Here is a 15,304-nt window from a genome sequence, read left to right on the forward strand (position 1 = left end):
ATAAGATTAGCTCCTATTGCTGCCCCTAAGGTGGAGCAGCAGGAGGAACCAATGAGATGATGCTAATGTGCATGTTAATAGTATTCTGCAAGAAGTAGTTGGGATAATTAAACATGTACCGTCTCTTTAAGACAGAACTGCACACATTTTCTTCGGATGGGTGTTTACAAGAATTCCAATTTCAGGTCATAGCCATTTCTGAGATTGCTTAAGAAAGAGATGGGAATAACTTATCTTATTCATGTATTCAAGGAACCTTATAAAATGTGCAAAACATAACAGTTTTAAGGGGCAAAACATGCATCTTGTCCTGACACAGCTGCTTTATTATGTGTAGTGTTGTATACTGACCTAATATATTGAACATTTTTAGCTAATATACCTTGCAGGAAACCAGCCTTTAATGTGATGGATTTTATAGTATCTCATTAGGGTGTGTTTATATAACCTGATACTAAACACGTTTTCAGATTCATGTTCCTTATTAAAATTGTGAGCCGCATTGATTTTTACTTGGAGCTGTGACATAGTCATTTTTACCATGAAGAAAGGTGGCTCTGAAGTTGTTTTCGCAGATCACAAGTGCTATGGGACAAAAACAGGGACCTCCCCATTTAGAGCGTCAATTACTAGGATACTGATGGGTTTGCTCACTGGCCTCCCCATTGGTTAGGGGCCCCTATCCAATTATTTAGAATTCAGAGAGATATTTTTATTTCACAGGAGAGGCCATTTTAGAAATGAAAATCCATCATAAGCCACTTTCCCTTAGCAACCCTCCTTGTCCTTACTACCCTTCGCCCTCAAACAGTGTTGATGTCTCGATCCTTTTGAGGTATCTTAAAAAAATTCAAAGATCTTTCACATGTGTGTATCTGGGGTTTCTATAACAAACCTAAAGTCATCCTTAGTGGAGTTTTTGTGAAAAGTGGCAAACTTAAGGAAAAAGCAAAACTTGGTGTTACAAGCTGTTTTAAACAAAGTAATGGCTTTCATATGCGAGTGTCTATGTTTTGTAAATTGAGCCTGTGAGGTATATCAGAAATTATCAGTAAATAGAAAGCCCAAGTGTTTCTCCATAGAGTCCAGGGAAATAATGACCTGAGAGATACTATAAATAGTTTAAATTATCAGAAGGTCCTCTATGAAATGTAATAAGAAAGGAGAAAAATGTTTCCCTTCTCTTGTGGCATAAGATGCCGTTGGAGGCAAACCAAATTCACAATACAAATATTTAGAGAGAAAAAGACTTGGTTTTAAGAAAAGCATATACTATATCTTTTCTTTCAAGAAACACATACTGAATTTGGTGATTAGAATCTAACAAATAAGAAAAAAGGTATGTTGGCTGAAGTGTGTGTGTGTGTGTGTGTGTGTGTGTGTCTGTGTGTGCGCACCTCTGCTATTTCCACATTTCTTCAGTTCAGAAGTCTCCAGAGAGAGAAAACTCAAATGGTAATGTATGGAAACCACTAGACTGAATGCTACCACTTGTATGGTTTACTCACTTTTGCTAGGGATAAAGTCCATGAGGCTTGAATAATTGTTATAGTTGGCTTAAAAATAATTGGGTCAAAACAAAAGGAAAGGGTATATATGTATGTGTGTATATACATATACATAAACATGCATATATACGTGTGTGTAGATATATGTATATGTGTGTGAATATATAATATCTATGTGTGTATGTATATGCACTTATTTTTCTCCTGGTATGTCATTCAGTATTAAACATTAAAGTTGTGTCAATTACATGTATAGGTGATTATTATCCTGGTTGTTCTACCTGCCAATCAAGTGCTCTTATAGAAAGATTGACCAATGACTCCAAATTAATGTACAGAATATAATGATTTGAATAAATTTTCTTTTCTTTTTGTTTTTTGTAAACCCCACATTGATTATTTTTTGTTTGCACAAATGTCTCTCACCTCTTCTCTTTCCACTCTTCTACTTCCATAAAAAAAGAATGTCTTGCATTACCAATTTATTTTTAATTAATGTTAGGCCTAACTTTTAAAGTTATTGTTTAATGAAAGGTAAGATACAGGCCCAGAAAGACTCAGTGACTTGCTGTACTTATTTAAAATTCGGATGAATCTAGCCTTCCCATGAACAGCTATGCTGTCAGTATTAACAGTTTCACGGTTATTCTGCTTGAGGTATAATTATTTTACCATTATTACATATGAGGCTTTTAACAAAACAGTCGCTCCCTCCATTTAAGCCATGAGTTTTATAATTTATTACATCTCTTTGGTCATCAACCCACTATACAAACAGTTGGCCACCAGTGACCAATTACATTAAGGTTAAGCAACATAACTTTAAATTAGAAATAAGCTAATGTATCTTCATCAAGGGCCTGCTGTGTTTTCACTGCTGTTTATGAGATGATACTAAATGCGGATATAGAACACGCTCACTGGGACCAATTCCTTTCGGCCTGAAAATGGGAAAGTCTCGAGTGTACCAGGGTCCAGAGCTAATTAATGGGATAACATCTGCTTTAAGCATTCTGCTGAAGCAATTTCTATCAACTTCCCATGGAAGGTTCACGGGAAACTGTCAGAGATCTAAGTATCTATCATGAGTCATATTAATCGGTGGCACTATTGAAAAAAAAGTGACTTTCAATCTTGGTGTCAGCTCTGTATGAGATGCTGCTGTTCCAAAACAAGGCCTCTTCTTCTCTTCTCCCCCACCTTGAACACTAGGATGAGTCAGATGAGGGGTTTAATCACTGGATACTAAAGAACCATCCATTTTTTTCCCAAAAATCCAACCTAGAAGAGGTAAATAGGAAGGGAAGATGAAAGACATTCAGGTTATTTCATCACGTGTCTTAAAAATACAGTGGGACTTCGCAAAGAAAAACACCAGTACTGTAAAACAAGCTTCTGAAGGAATAAACACACTTATTCTGTGTTATCAGCCCCTGCTCAACATATATTCATTCTGATTCTAGCTTCTGTTGTGAATCAGGAAATACACCTGTCCTGACTTGTGATTTAAAGGAATCTACCTTGAATTGGGAAAAAGAAATAGAGTGATAAACAGTGGATATTTTGGAAGCAGTCAAATACCTTAGTCCTAAAGGGTCTTTCCTTTTAAGATGTCAGTGACATCTTAGCTGGTATGCCCCAACACTCTATCAGTTCAACAAATTTATATTGAAAGCCTATCAAATGTAAGATACTGGGCTTCAAAAGGAAGTTGCTTATAAGTGGGGTCCTTCCTTGTAAGGCAACATGTCTTCTAAGATTTTGTGGCTCTGATTACAGGCATGCTGGACTTGGAGTATCCATCTGGTTCTCTGGGGGGTCACTTCAGACTTTAACTCTACATTTTGGCCATTCAGCATTGCTTTCTTCCCCCCATTTTGAATCATGGTATATATATTCCAAATCCTACTTCTCTGCTATTTACCACCTGAGTGACCTTCACTAAGATATTTAGTCTCTCTGAGCCGTACTTTCCTTATCTATAAAACAAATAGGCTTAGAATAGATTATCTCTAAGGTTCCTTATAAATCCTATGAGCCTATTTCTTTGGCTTTGGCATTTCCAGCTTCCTCTCTTCTCTCATCTCTGCATTTCATGGCTATAGGTCCTGAACCTAAAAGAACTTAGGTCTTCGGCCAGTCCCAGGCCATTGGTCCTTTACCTTCTGCTACAGTAGAATGTGACAAGTAACACTTCTTTCAGCTGAGGTTTCTCACTGATTTTTGGAAACTGGAAAAAAATGGAGAGAATACATTAATTTTAGACAATAACTCAGCATGACATTTAAAATTATGGTCTTCCATATTTTTATGGAGTAGACCAATGAATTCATAAGCTTAGGAGGAAGTTTTTATATTATACAGTCAAGCAAACAAGTGCTGAAACCAATCTCTATGTCTGGAGTGGTCAATAAGAAAAGAAAAATGTATTGTTTTTGAGAAGTTCTATTAAATTCCCCAAATGTTATCCTTTAGCCCTAATGGATAGAGTTGGTAGCATATTACATGTGATTGGTCCTATGATAAGAAAATTACATTAATAACTATTCACTTTTACCTGAGAGGTGATTAGGTCAAGTATCAACTCCCTGGAACATTTATTTCACAATTAGCTCACCATTGTGTCTTTTTGCCACCAAGTACTAAAATATTCTGGTTATGGGGAAACAAAAATGGATTTGACTAAAGATGCTTATCATAATATACAAAGTCTAACAGTCACATGTATTTATGAGGATATTGTTGTGATAAGATTAGGGAATTTAAAAAAAAAAAAAGTAACATGAAAAATCCAGTATTTACTTGACTCTCAGTGATCCCAGATAGGTGATTATACCAGGACTGAGGATTCTTTCAGGTTTCCTTTTTATTTTTTTAAAGTCCAGACCTCTGATTTCATCAATATAAGGAAACTTCCAGTGTAGAAACTCCCCTTTAGTAATGTAGATTGAGAACTCAGCAGCAGTTATAGTCTTATCAAACTACGTGATGGATTAAAAGACTTGCCTAAGGTTACAGAGACTGAAATACTTGATACCATACTTGATACCATCTTCATTCTCTATGACTGGTCCCTCTCTGCCCTGCCAAATTGACTCTCCAATTGGTTAAGATGCTGAATTGAAACTGTGTTTCTCCCACCCACCCCACCCCCCAAACCCATGATGTAATAGGCTAGGCTGGTATTTACAATGCCGTATAAACCATTTTTATATTTTTATATAAATTGTGTGTGTGTTCATTCTTCGTTGCTGAAGAAGACAATGCCATCACAGAAATAATGACATGACTTGAACTTGACTTTGTTTTGAGTGAGGGAGGGCTGAATATATAAATTTTATGTGTGTATATATATATATATGTATGTATGTATGTATACAATTGTTTAGTATAATGTATAGTACAGTATGGCAGCTAGGTGGCTCAGTGCATAGCACTTCCAGCCTGGAGTCAGGAAGATCTGAGTTCAAATCCAGACTCTGACATGCACTAGCTGTGTGACCCTGGGCAAGTCACTTGACCTTGTTTATGTCAGTTTCCTCATCTGCGAAGTGAACTGGAGAAGGAAATGGCAAATCACTCTAGGATCCTCGCCAAGAAAACTCCCAAAGGGGTCCCGAAGAGTCAGATACTATTAAAATGAGTAAACAGCAACATAGTAAAATAGCATAACCCATACCATTTAACACAATTGTAGCTACACACACACACACACACACACACACACACACACACACACACACAAGACCAAATCAAACCAAACAAAAACATACACACACTATGATGTATTTAGTATCAAAAAGCTATCCAAATATCTCATCTTAGCCACAATTACAAGCTGGGAGAACAGAACATACATTTGGTACCTAATCTACATAAGCACAAAAATATGGCCAGGCTCATTACTGTAATAAAGCTGTGATTTGCCAGCAGGATCAGTAGAAACCCACTTGACGCATCCCATCCCTTCTACCAGCTCACGTGCCATAAAGCAATAAGGTTGTAACAAGGGTGAGTCCTCAATTCAGTCAGGCTACCTTGTCAGGGTTATCTGAGCCCTTATTTGCCTTAAGGGACCCATTTGCTTTTCCTAATGTGTACACAGTGATAATGTAGTCATTTACGCAATAAGGGAGATCTACAAAACAGTAGTCTGTGGGCCTGCTAATAATGTAGAGTGGCAAAATAATGTGGACACTGGCAACTGCTGGTCCAATTACATAACTCCACTGAGGCAGTTTCCAATGCAGGGATGGGAGAGGTGGCTTTTTAAGGCATGTCAGAATCAGAAGGAGACTGGACAAGGAATAAGGCCAAATGGATTTCTTTTTAGTGCTTTGATTAAATTAGCAGCAGGTTGATGAAAGAAAATGCCTTGGGTCCTCTGCTTGAAGTTTTCATATTATACAAAAGTCTCTTGAAAATGATGGTTTTGCATTGGGGAGAAGGTAAGTGAAGGCTGAAGGGAGAGATTCCTGGGAGGCAAGAGGATGCACAGGAAGCCTGTCTCTGGGGGGCCAGTGACATTTTGCAGGAGCCCATTGAAATAACAAGAAGGTTTAGAGCTAGAAGGAAATTTAGAAATCATTACATCACAGATCTAGTGCTGTAACTGATTTCAAGAGTCTGTTAGTCCAGTCCTCTCACTTTAGAGATGACAAGATAAAGTCCCAGGAAGATTAAATCTTTGAATCTGCTTTCTTTGAGTTCAAAGTCAGCACTTTTTCTAGTAGACCATGGTGCTTCCCAGCAACTATTCCATTTCACAGATGAGGACACTGAGGCCAAGAGAGGGGAGTACAACTTGCTGCAGATTAATTAGCTAACCAGATAGGCTGCCATGAAGGAAAAGGACAGTGACAAATGCTAGGGGGAATGTGGAAAAGCCTCGCTTGCAATCAGGAAGATTCCTCTTCCTGAGTTTAAATCTGGCCTCAGACACTGGCTGTATGACCCTGAGCAAGTCACTTAGACCTATTAGTTCCCTCATCTGTAAAATGAACTGGAGAAGGAAATGGCAAAGCAGTCCAATATCTTTACCAAGAAAACCCCAAATGGGGTCTTGAAGAGTTGGATATGAAGAATGGTTAAATAACAACAACCCCTTAGGGGTAGAAGCCATAGATAAAAATTGTGTACTAGTTGTGGTTCAGTCATTCAGTCATATCCATCTCTTCATGACCCCATGGACCATTACTATCACTGGGGTTTTCACGGTAAAGGTAATTGAGTGAGTGGCTATTTCCTTCTCTGTTGGATTGAGGAAAACAGAGATTAAGTGATTTGCCCAGGATCACACAGCTAGTCTGAGGCTGGATTTGAACTCAGGTCTTCATGGGAAGCTAATGGCCCCAGAGACAAGAGGACCTGAGTTCAAATTTGACCTCAGATGCTTATTAGCTGTGTGGCCCTAGGCAAGTCACTTTGTTCAGTTTTTCATCTGTAAAATGAGCTGGAGAAGGAAATGGCAACTCCTTCCCCCCCACAAAAACCAAATAGGGTCACAGTAAGTCTAACATGACTGAAATAATTCAGCAACCAGCGGTCTATCTACTCAGCCACCTAGATTCTTCACTATGTACCAGACACTATACTAAGGATACAAATAGGGACAAAAAGACAGTTCCTGCTCTCAAGTAGCTTACCTTCTAATGGAAAAAGTCCACACACAAAAGGGAACTGAAAAACTGGGGAGGAAGGTAATCTCTTCAAGGCTGTGAAGAAGTCCGGAGTCAGAAGCAAAACTGGGAGATATGCGGAGTGAGCACAGCCAGTTTGGTTCTGGGAGGAAATGAATCAGTCAGAAGAGGGAGGTTACAGAAAAAGAATCTTCCAGGGTGAGAAGGCTGTTGAGACGGGTGAATTCTGGAAAGTCAGGAGCAAAATCAGGAAAGGAGTGAAGGAATGAGCCTGACTTGAATAGGGATTATTTTATCTGCTCTATATACCCCACAGCTTCTACCATAGAAGTACAATATCTTCAGCAAGTTCAGATGCCAAGTGCCAAGTCCTCATACGCAGAGGAAATCTACCAGTCCATCAAGAAGCTTGTAGTAACTATGTTATAAGTGCTAGGGGTATAAAGACAAAAATGGAACACTGTCACAGTCCCTGTCCTCCAGAAGCTTACATTAAATTGGGGAGACAATTAAGTATCTACACTACACAGAATAAAGGTAGGGTGAAATTTTTGTAGAAACTACTAACTTCTGAGAAGAGGAATTAAAGAAGACCTCCTTTGACAGACAGCACTTTGAGTAGACTTTGAAGGAGAGATTCGAAAAGGCAGAAGGGAGGAAGGATTGTATTCCATGCATGATGGATGACCCATGAAAAGGTTAGAAGAGAGGAGATGAAGTGTCATATGTGAGGAAAAGCCAAAAGGCCAATATGATTCAGATGTATTAAAATATAAACATTAGGGTGTCAGAACTGCATTTCCCTTTGTTTATATCATTATCACTTTAAAGAAATGCCAGGCAAACAGTAAGCACACAGCAAATGCTTACTGATTGTTTGCATATAGGAGAGTAATGTAAAATAAGTCCGAAAAAGGTTGTTTGCAGACAGGGTGTGAAGGGTTTTAAATGCCAAAACAGAGTGTGTATTTCATCCTAGAGGTAACAGGAAAACATTGGAGTTTACTGAGGAGAGTGAGATGATCAAACATATGCTTTAGGTAAATCATTGTATAGCATGGATTAGAGAGGAGAGTGTTTTGAAGGAGGAAAGCCAATTAGACAATTATTGTGACAGTACTAGTGAGAGGTGACAGGATCAAATTAGCAAGACAATTGTGTAAGTGGAGATATGGGGACATGATATGGAGGTATAATTGAGAAGGATTGACTATTGATTGGATATGTGGGTCTCCGAATTTGTGAATGTGCATGACTAGAAGGATGGTGCTGTCTCCATAAAAATGAGGAGGTTTAGAAGAGAAATGGGTTTGAGAATAAAAAATGTTGAGTTCGAGATGTCAAGACACCTAGTTTGAAATGTCCAAAAGCAGTTGGTGATGTGGGACTACAATTCAGGAGAGAGACTAAAACTGGATGTATAAATATGAGAATCATGTTCATAGAGGTGGGAGCTGATAAAATTTCCAAGAAATAAGAGTGTAGATAGAGAAGAGAAGATCCACAGAAGAAATCTGGAATACACCATCCAGGTAAGGGGTACATTCAGTTCTCCATTATAGTGACCACTGGTTGTTTCTTCAGATGGCATAATGTTTCTCCCCTTCACCTTATGGAAGGACTGGATCGCATAAATATTGAGCAAATTATAGGAGACATTATTAGTATCTACCTGGTCAGTCCCTGAAATATCCCTTGTCAAGATGTATCACTCATAACAATAGACAAGCAAGCTCCAAAAATGCAACCAGTGATTTGGACCAGAGCTGTGATTTCCTTAATTGAAGAAATTCCCTCTACCAATGCAAATCAACACTTACTCTGCAACTTAGAGTCTTAGAGAGCTGCCTGGGATAATGAGAGATTAAGTGACTTGGCCAATATAATTAATAATAACAACAGTACTAACAGCTAATATTTATATAGTGCCAACTATGTACCAGATACTATGCTAAGCCCTTTATAATTAGTTCATTTGATCCTTACCACAACCCTAGTAGATCCTCATTTTACAAATGAAGAAACTGAAGCAAGAAAGTGACTTGTCCAGAGTCTCACAATTAGTATATGAGGCTGGATTTGAACTCAGGTCTTCATAACTCCAGACCCAGCATTCATTCCATCCACTGCACGACCAAACCACCAGTAGGTATCTAAGGAAGGACCTGAACTCAGATTTTCCTCAATCCTATGCCAGTTCCCTACCAATACACTATTTTACCTCTTTGTAACTTCTTTTCCATATCAAACTCCTCAGCACATGTATTTTCCATGAGTAACCATATTTGTGGTATGATTTCAGAGACCAAGTAAGCCTTCTGCCTTCTCACATTTTCCCCTTCTTCTTACTAGTACCTGAACTTTCAGAGGGGACAAAATATACGATTTCATTGTTAGAGATAAAGTTGAAAATGACAATACCCCTGGGAGAATCAAATTAGTCATTAAAAAGGATAATAATAGTTATAACAGGAATTTACATATCTCTTGAAGATTTGCAAAGCAATTTACACAGATTATGTCACTTGAGCCTAAGAAGTAACCTGTGAGGAACATCCTATAAGTACTATTTTTAAGCCACTGGGAAACATGCCCTAAAACTCATTCAGACTGAAAAATAAATGAATAATATCAAATGTCTTTCTGAGACCAGCCAAAGGTAGGACAGAGCTGAAAACCCCATCTGAAAGACGAGGGCCACTACAGATAATGTATATGTCAGGATTAAGGGGAGGATGCTGGAGAGGGACATTGATGACACTGTAAAAAATAGAAAGTTTTTTTCCTTAAGACCAACTTTGTCCCCAGCTTATGTTTTTCTTTTTAAACTTCTAACACTTTGACATTGGACATAGCAATCCAGAAAATGCTGCAGTGATGTTCCTAGAAATTTGATGGTGGATAATCAATAGCTCATTTTCCCCTAAGGTATAATTTGGCAGGAGGGAGAAGAGTTTTCTTTTCCAGTTTTGTTATCTGTGAATGATCCAATCTAAAGTACAATCAGTTAGTTTACACTTCATCCAAAATCCCTGAGATCTGTACAAGTAAGCCTTAGCATGGTGATGGACATGACAATCATTAGAGTGATTCATTTGGACTGAGGACTTGTCTCTGGAAGGAACCTATTAAAATATCACTGGCACTGCAGTGCCCAGTGAGGCACAAAATACTTTCATCCAATGATGTTGTATGGCTCTGAGTTATGGAATACTATAGTCTCTTAATTGAAGTTGAGCATCACCCAATGGAGATACATTTGATGGTCATGAGAAACTGTAGCATCTTAGAGAAAAGGAGTTATAAAGAAATGAAAAAAAGTTATCTAATCAATGGAAAAGAGTTATATGTTTCTATAACAGAAAACAATGAGAGAATCAAATAATGAGAGAGAAGGATAACTAATGAACAGATGTGATGCTAACAGAACACAAAGCAGATTCCCAGCACATTGAGTGGTCTCCTTGTGGCAAACTCATGGGAGGACATAGGCAAAAGCTGTATAGGATGGGCATGTTTAGATGAAATGTGATTGATATTATAGGAAAGACTATCTACATCCATGAGATCACAGTATTTGAATACTGAGCATCGACTATGTATTATTTTTTTTTTCAGTTTATTTAGATTAATGAGAGGAAGATTTATGAGAATAGACAATAGGAAAAAAAGTCATGGGAAGGAAAATGGATGGGGGTGGGCAGCAGAGAGATTAGAGCATTGGGCTCTACTGGAATCAATCAATCAATCAAGAAACCTTTATTAAGTGCCCAGTATGTTCCAGGCACTGCACTAACCTCTGTGGATATAAAAAGAGACAAAAGTTCCTGTGCTCAAGGAGATTACACTAATGGAGGAGTTTACAGTACAATGGAGGAACTTACAGCCTAATGTAAGAGAGTAGGTCTGAATAAGGAGACTGTCTGGTTATCTGGGAAGTTAAGATGGAAGTGACCAAGAGAAAATAAAACCAACAAATATGTATGTAAGATTTGATTTGTGTATGGCATTGTGTTAGGGACCTAGAGGGAAGACAAAAGAAGGTCTCTGGCCTCAAAGGATTTACCTCCAGTTGTGGAGACTGGACAACTAGTAAAAGTTACTGATTATGGGTTAAGGTAACAGTTTAGAAACATCACCATGTCAATACAGGATTAATTACCAAATGAATGATACAGATTAGAAAAAAATGTGCTACAGAAATTCAGAAGAATGAATAAATCACTTAAGACTAGAAGGGTTAGGAAGTTCCCCAAAGTCAAAATTGGTCTACCTCACAGGATGGAGATTATATCCCATAGGAGGAAATAAGGTTGACTCTTTATACTAAAATACAGGTAAAGTCTAAGAAAATGACCATTTCTATTGACACAATGACTTTTCCTCCAGCAGTTCATCAGCTCTAATCACTACTTGACTTCTGGTGAGTTGGGGCCCACTGGGAAAAAACCAAGTTCTGATCAAATACAGATGTTGAGCATTTTCTATCTAAAGGTATTTTCCAATAAGCCAACTTCTCTCTTCTATTCTTATTTTCCTCTCCTCCTGAAATCTCCCTGGATAAGAGTCTATGACCTTGGGCACTTGGGTTGGACTTGAATTCTTCTGAAGGGGTGCTTAACATTCCATGTTTTATAGAAATGCCAGGGGCCCAGCTATAGCTCCCAAGCCCCTACAAAGTTCACATTGTGTTTGGCAATAAAAATTAACTGCACAAGTGTGAACAATAACGCAGACCCAAATGGAAAAGAGACAAGAAGGGGAGTGGCTTTGGTACTTTGTTAGTGGACATTAGATAGACTTTTTAAAATAGAAGATATACATAACTACTGTATATCTGTTTTATTGCTAATTTCACATATTTTACAGAAATTTCAAACATTTTAATTGCAAATGAGCAGGAAACATTTTTTTAAATGGAGCAACAAGGCATAATTCCATATTCTCTTTAGTTTGCAATCCCCAGTATATGCACATCCAGATTAAACTTTCACAATGCTGTTTTTACCCTTTAGTTTAAAATTAGATATAATTTAATACTCACACATGCTCGATACAAGCAGCAGAAGAGCTAATTTTATTTTCCTAGCATCTTTCTCTGATTGAGAAGGGACTTTTGATATTCTCAGATATATGATAAGGAAGGCAAACCCCAGAGGACTGGGTACATTTCCAAGGAAATGATACCGTGCTTAAAGAGCAGGTGGTACCTGAGAAGGATTCCCTAGAATTAAAAACCTGGCTCCACTAGGGAGCAGAGAATATGTTTCAAAAAAGTCATTCTCGCTTTGGGATAGCAAAGAAAGCATATGTATAATTTATTTTTTTCTCTCTCATTTAGGTCCTTTTAAATATGAAAAACTTATAGGAAAACAAAACAAAACTTAAACCATTCTCTACCAAATGGGTCTTAGAAATGTGGAGGTAACGATGGGGAATGAAAGGAAGGACTTTGGATTAAGTGTCAAAAAATTTGAATTCTAACTCAGATTCTTCCATTCATTAGTTAATTGACTGAGTAACTCAGTCTCTCTGAACCTGTTTCCTAAAAGCAGTAAGTAGAATGTGGATAATAATACCTGTTCTGTCCTTTTCATAGGATAATAGTGAGAATCAAATGAGAAAATTTTACACAGAAACAAGAATTTCTATAGTATTCAGAGATAAGGTATTCTCAAAATAGGTTTAAGGGGACTGTGAGGTATTAGGAAATTCATCCTCTTCCTGTGGGAAATATTTACTACAACCAAACTGTCATAGACACATTTTTTCATGAATGCCCACCAAAAAATAAATTCTTAATGCCAACTATTATTGATCCAATTCTGATTCTCTCCTTCCTTGTGCTACCTAGTTCATAGGCCAAAGATGTTAGAACTGGAAAGAACCTTGCCCAGGGTACTAAAACCAGTTAATAAAAGCTCACCTCAACCCACCACAGCTAGGTGGCTCTACATCATGTTTCATCACTCCTCTAGCTACCTACTAGGATAACAGGGCTTCCCCTCCATTTTGTACCATTGATATACATACCCTTTCCCCATGCCACTTCCACCTCCCCCATCCCACTTCTTCCTCTTTCTTGTCCTTGCTCTTAGAACAAAGAATAAATGAAAATGGTAGCATCCATTGCTAGTGGAAAGGTATTCTACTGGCCTGTAGTTCCAGCTACTGACCTGTGACTGCCTAAACCAAAACTCCCTTTCCTGGTCACCACTCCCATATAATATATATACATACATATACACATGTACACATTTTTATATATACATATATGATACATATTACAGAGTTTGCCTCCATTTGAATGTAAGATCCTTGAGGACAGATTGTTTCATTTTTTTAAAATTTGTATCTGGTAAGTAATAGATACTTCACAAATGTTTGTTGATTGATTGATCGATTGATTAGTAGCAGAGCCAGGACTAGAAGCCAAAAGCACTCTCTGGGCAACCAGGCCTCTTTCCATTTCCTTCTAACACTCCTCAAACCACTGAGCTCAGAGACTATGTAAAAGAGAAGAGAAAAGAGAGGCAAGCATGTCATATTTCTCATTAGGCCCACTGCCTAATATTCATTAGGCCCGCTTTGACTAATTTGGGCTTACGAGCAGCTGGTCCTTTGCTTATTTTTTTAGTACAGAAAAATAAACCCTTTAAATTTTTCTTTCCATATGAATTTTGTTTTAATTTGCTAGCAAAGGGTTTTTTTTTCTTCCCTGAATGCACTTATCCCTTGACACCTTCTCCAATGAGATCTATCCTTTGCCCCCTGACCCTCAGGGAGGAGAAGTTCGTATTTCCTTTTTCCCTCTTGCCATGTCCTATTGGCTATCATTACTCAGAAAACTCTCTTCTTTTTATGCCATCCACTTATACCTTCCTGTCCAGATCCTTGAGGATGTCATGTACTGTTCTCCAGGTGATTCTGCCTCTGTCCTCAATGAACTCAGTCCCTGTGTGGCTCCCAGTCTTCTTCTCCACCTCAGCCTTGCCATCATGCTTGGTAACTCCTGTATTCTCATCAGAGAGCCTTGGAATACCTTGCTTTCCTCAAAGTCTATGTTCTCTGTCTCCATAGAAATAATTATACCTCAGAGTTTATCATTGTCTCATAATCTTCTAATTCCATTATCTTATATTCTGAAATTCCTTTCCCTGATGACAATTTTATCTCCTTCCACCTTTTATACTGTTTCACTCTTTCTAAAACTGATCTTCATTCTCCCCAAAATCAAATTTCATCTCCAAATTCTTCTTCTTCCTCTTCTTCTTCTTCCTCTTCTTCTTCTTCCTCTTCTTCTTCTTCCTCTTCTTCTTCTTCTTCTTTCTCTCCTTCTTCTTCTCCTTCTCCTTCTTCTTCCTCTCCTTCTCTTCCTCCTCCTCTTCCTCCTCCTACTTCTTCTTCCTATTCTTTCCCTATTCTCCTTCTTCTTCTACTTCTCCTCTTTCTCCTCCTCCTCGTTGTCCTCCTTCTCCTTCTTCTCCTCCTCCTCCTCCTTTTTTCTTCTTCTTCCTCTTCTTTCTCTCCTTCTTCTTCTCCTTCTTCTTGTACTTCTTCCTTTCCTCCTCCTCCTTCTCAACCATGAAATAATAATAGTGTTTACCTCCCAGGGTTGTTATAAGGATCCAATGAAATAATATTTGTAAAGTGTTTAAAATAGTAGGGGTTTACTCAATACCTGCTCTGTCCCCCTTCTCTTCCTGTAATTGACCTAAACAGTAGCGTGTTGATGAAATGACAGTCTCCCAGACTTGAATCTTTTCCCCATTTGTCTTTTTGTTGTTTATGTGGTACAGATTCTCAACCTTTCTATACTAGAAGTGTCAAACCTGGATGGGCCTGAATCAGATTAAAATATAATTAAGAAATGTTTAACAAAATAAATAAAAATACAAAACATAGGTAATATTAATTTGTCATTTTTTAAGACACTATGTCAACCCATAGAAATTTGTTTCCAATTGTGTTTGACACCATTTACCTATACTATCTTGCTTCTTTGTTCCTCCCATAAGTAGATGAATGCTGTATTATGTCATGCCAAGAAACTGGACCAGCTGTGTGCACCACAGACTTATGTTACTGAACCCTCAGATGGATTCTCACTGTGTAATGGCCAGTTCTTTTATTCATCTCCATCTTATGCCGTTGTCA

General features: G+C 38.0%; 1 long non-coding RNA gene across 3 annotated transcripts; it reads right to left on the minus strand.

Annotated features, from left to right (window-relative positions):
• Window positions 1-2,204: 2,204 nt before the first annotated feature.
• Window positions 2,205-14,174, minus strand: LOC140528078 (uncharacterized). 3 transcript variants are annotated; one of them, XR_011975069.1, is made up of 4 exons: window positions 14,026-14,174; window positions 9,369-9,502; window positions 3,671-3,738; window positions 2,205-2,789 (listed from the first exon to the last, which is right to left on the minus strand). It is a non-coding gene; the product is annotated as an uncharacterized lncRNA (long non-coding RNA). The 3 variants fall into 3 exon arrangements; XR_011975070.1 differs by having other exon boundaries at window positions 9,369-9,507; XR_011975068.1 differs by lacking the exon at window positions 9,369-9,502 and having other exon boundaries at window positions 2,207-2,789.
• Between the last annotated feature and the right edge of the window lie 1,130 nt (window positions 14,175-15,304).

This window comes from Notamacropus eugenii, chromosome 1 (genome assembly GCF_028372415.1).
Source record: "Notamacropus eugenii isolate mMacEug1 chromosome 1, mMacEug1.pri_v2, whole genome shotgun sequence".
NCBI lineage: Eukaryota > Metazoa > Chordata > Mammalia > Diprotodontia > Macropodidae > Notamacropus > Notamacropus eugenii.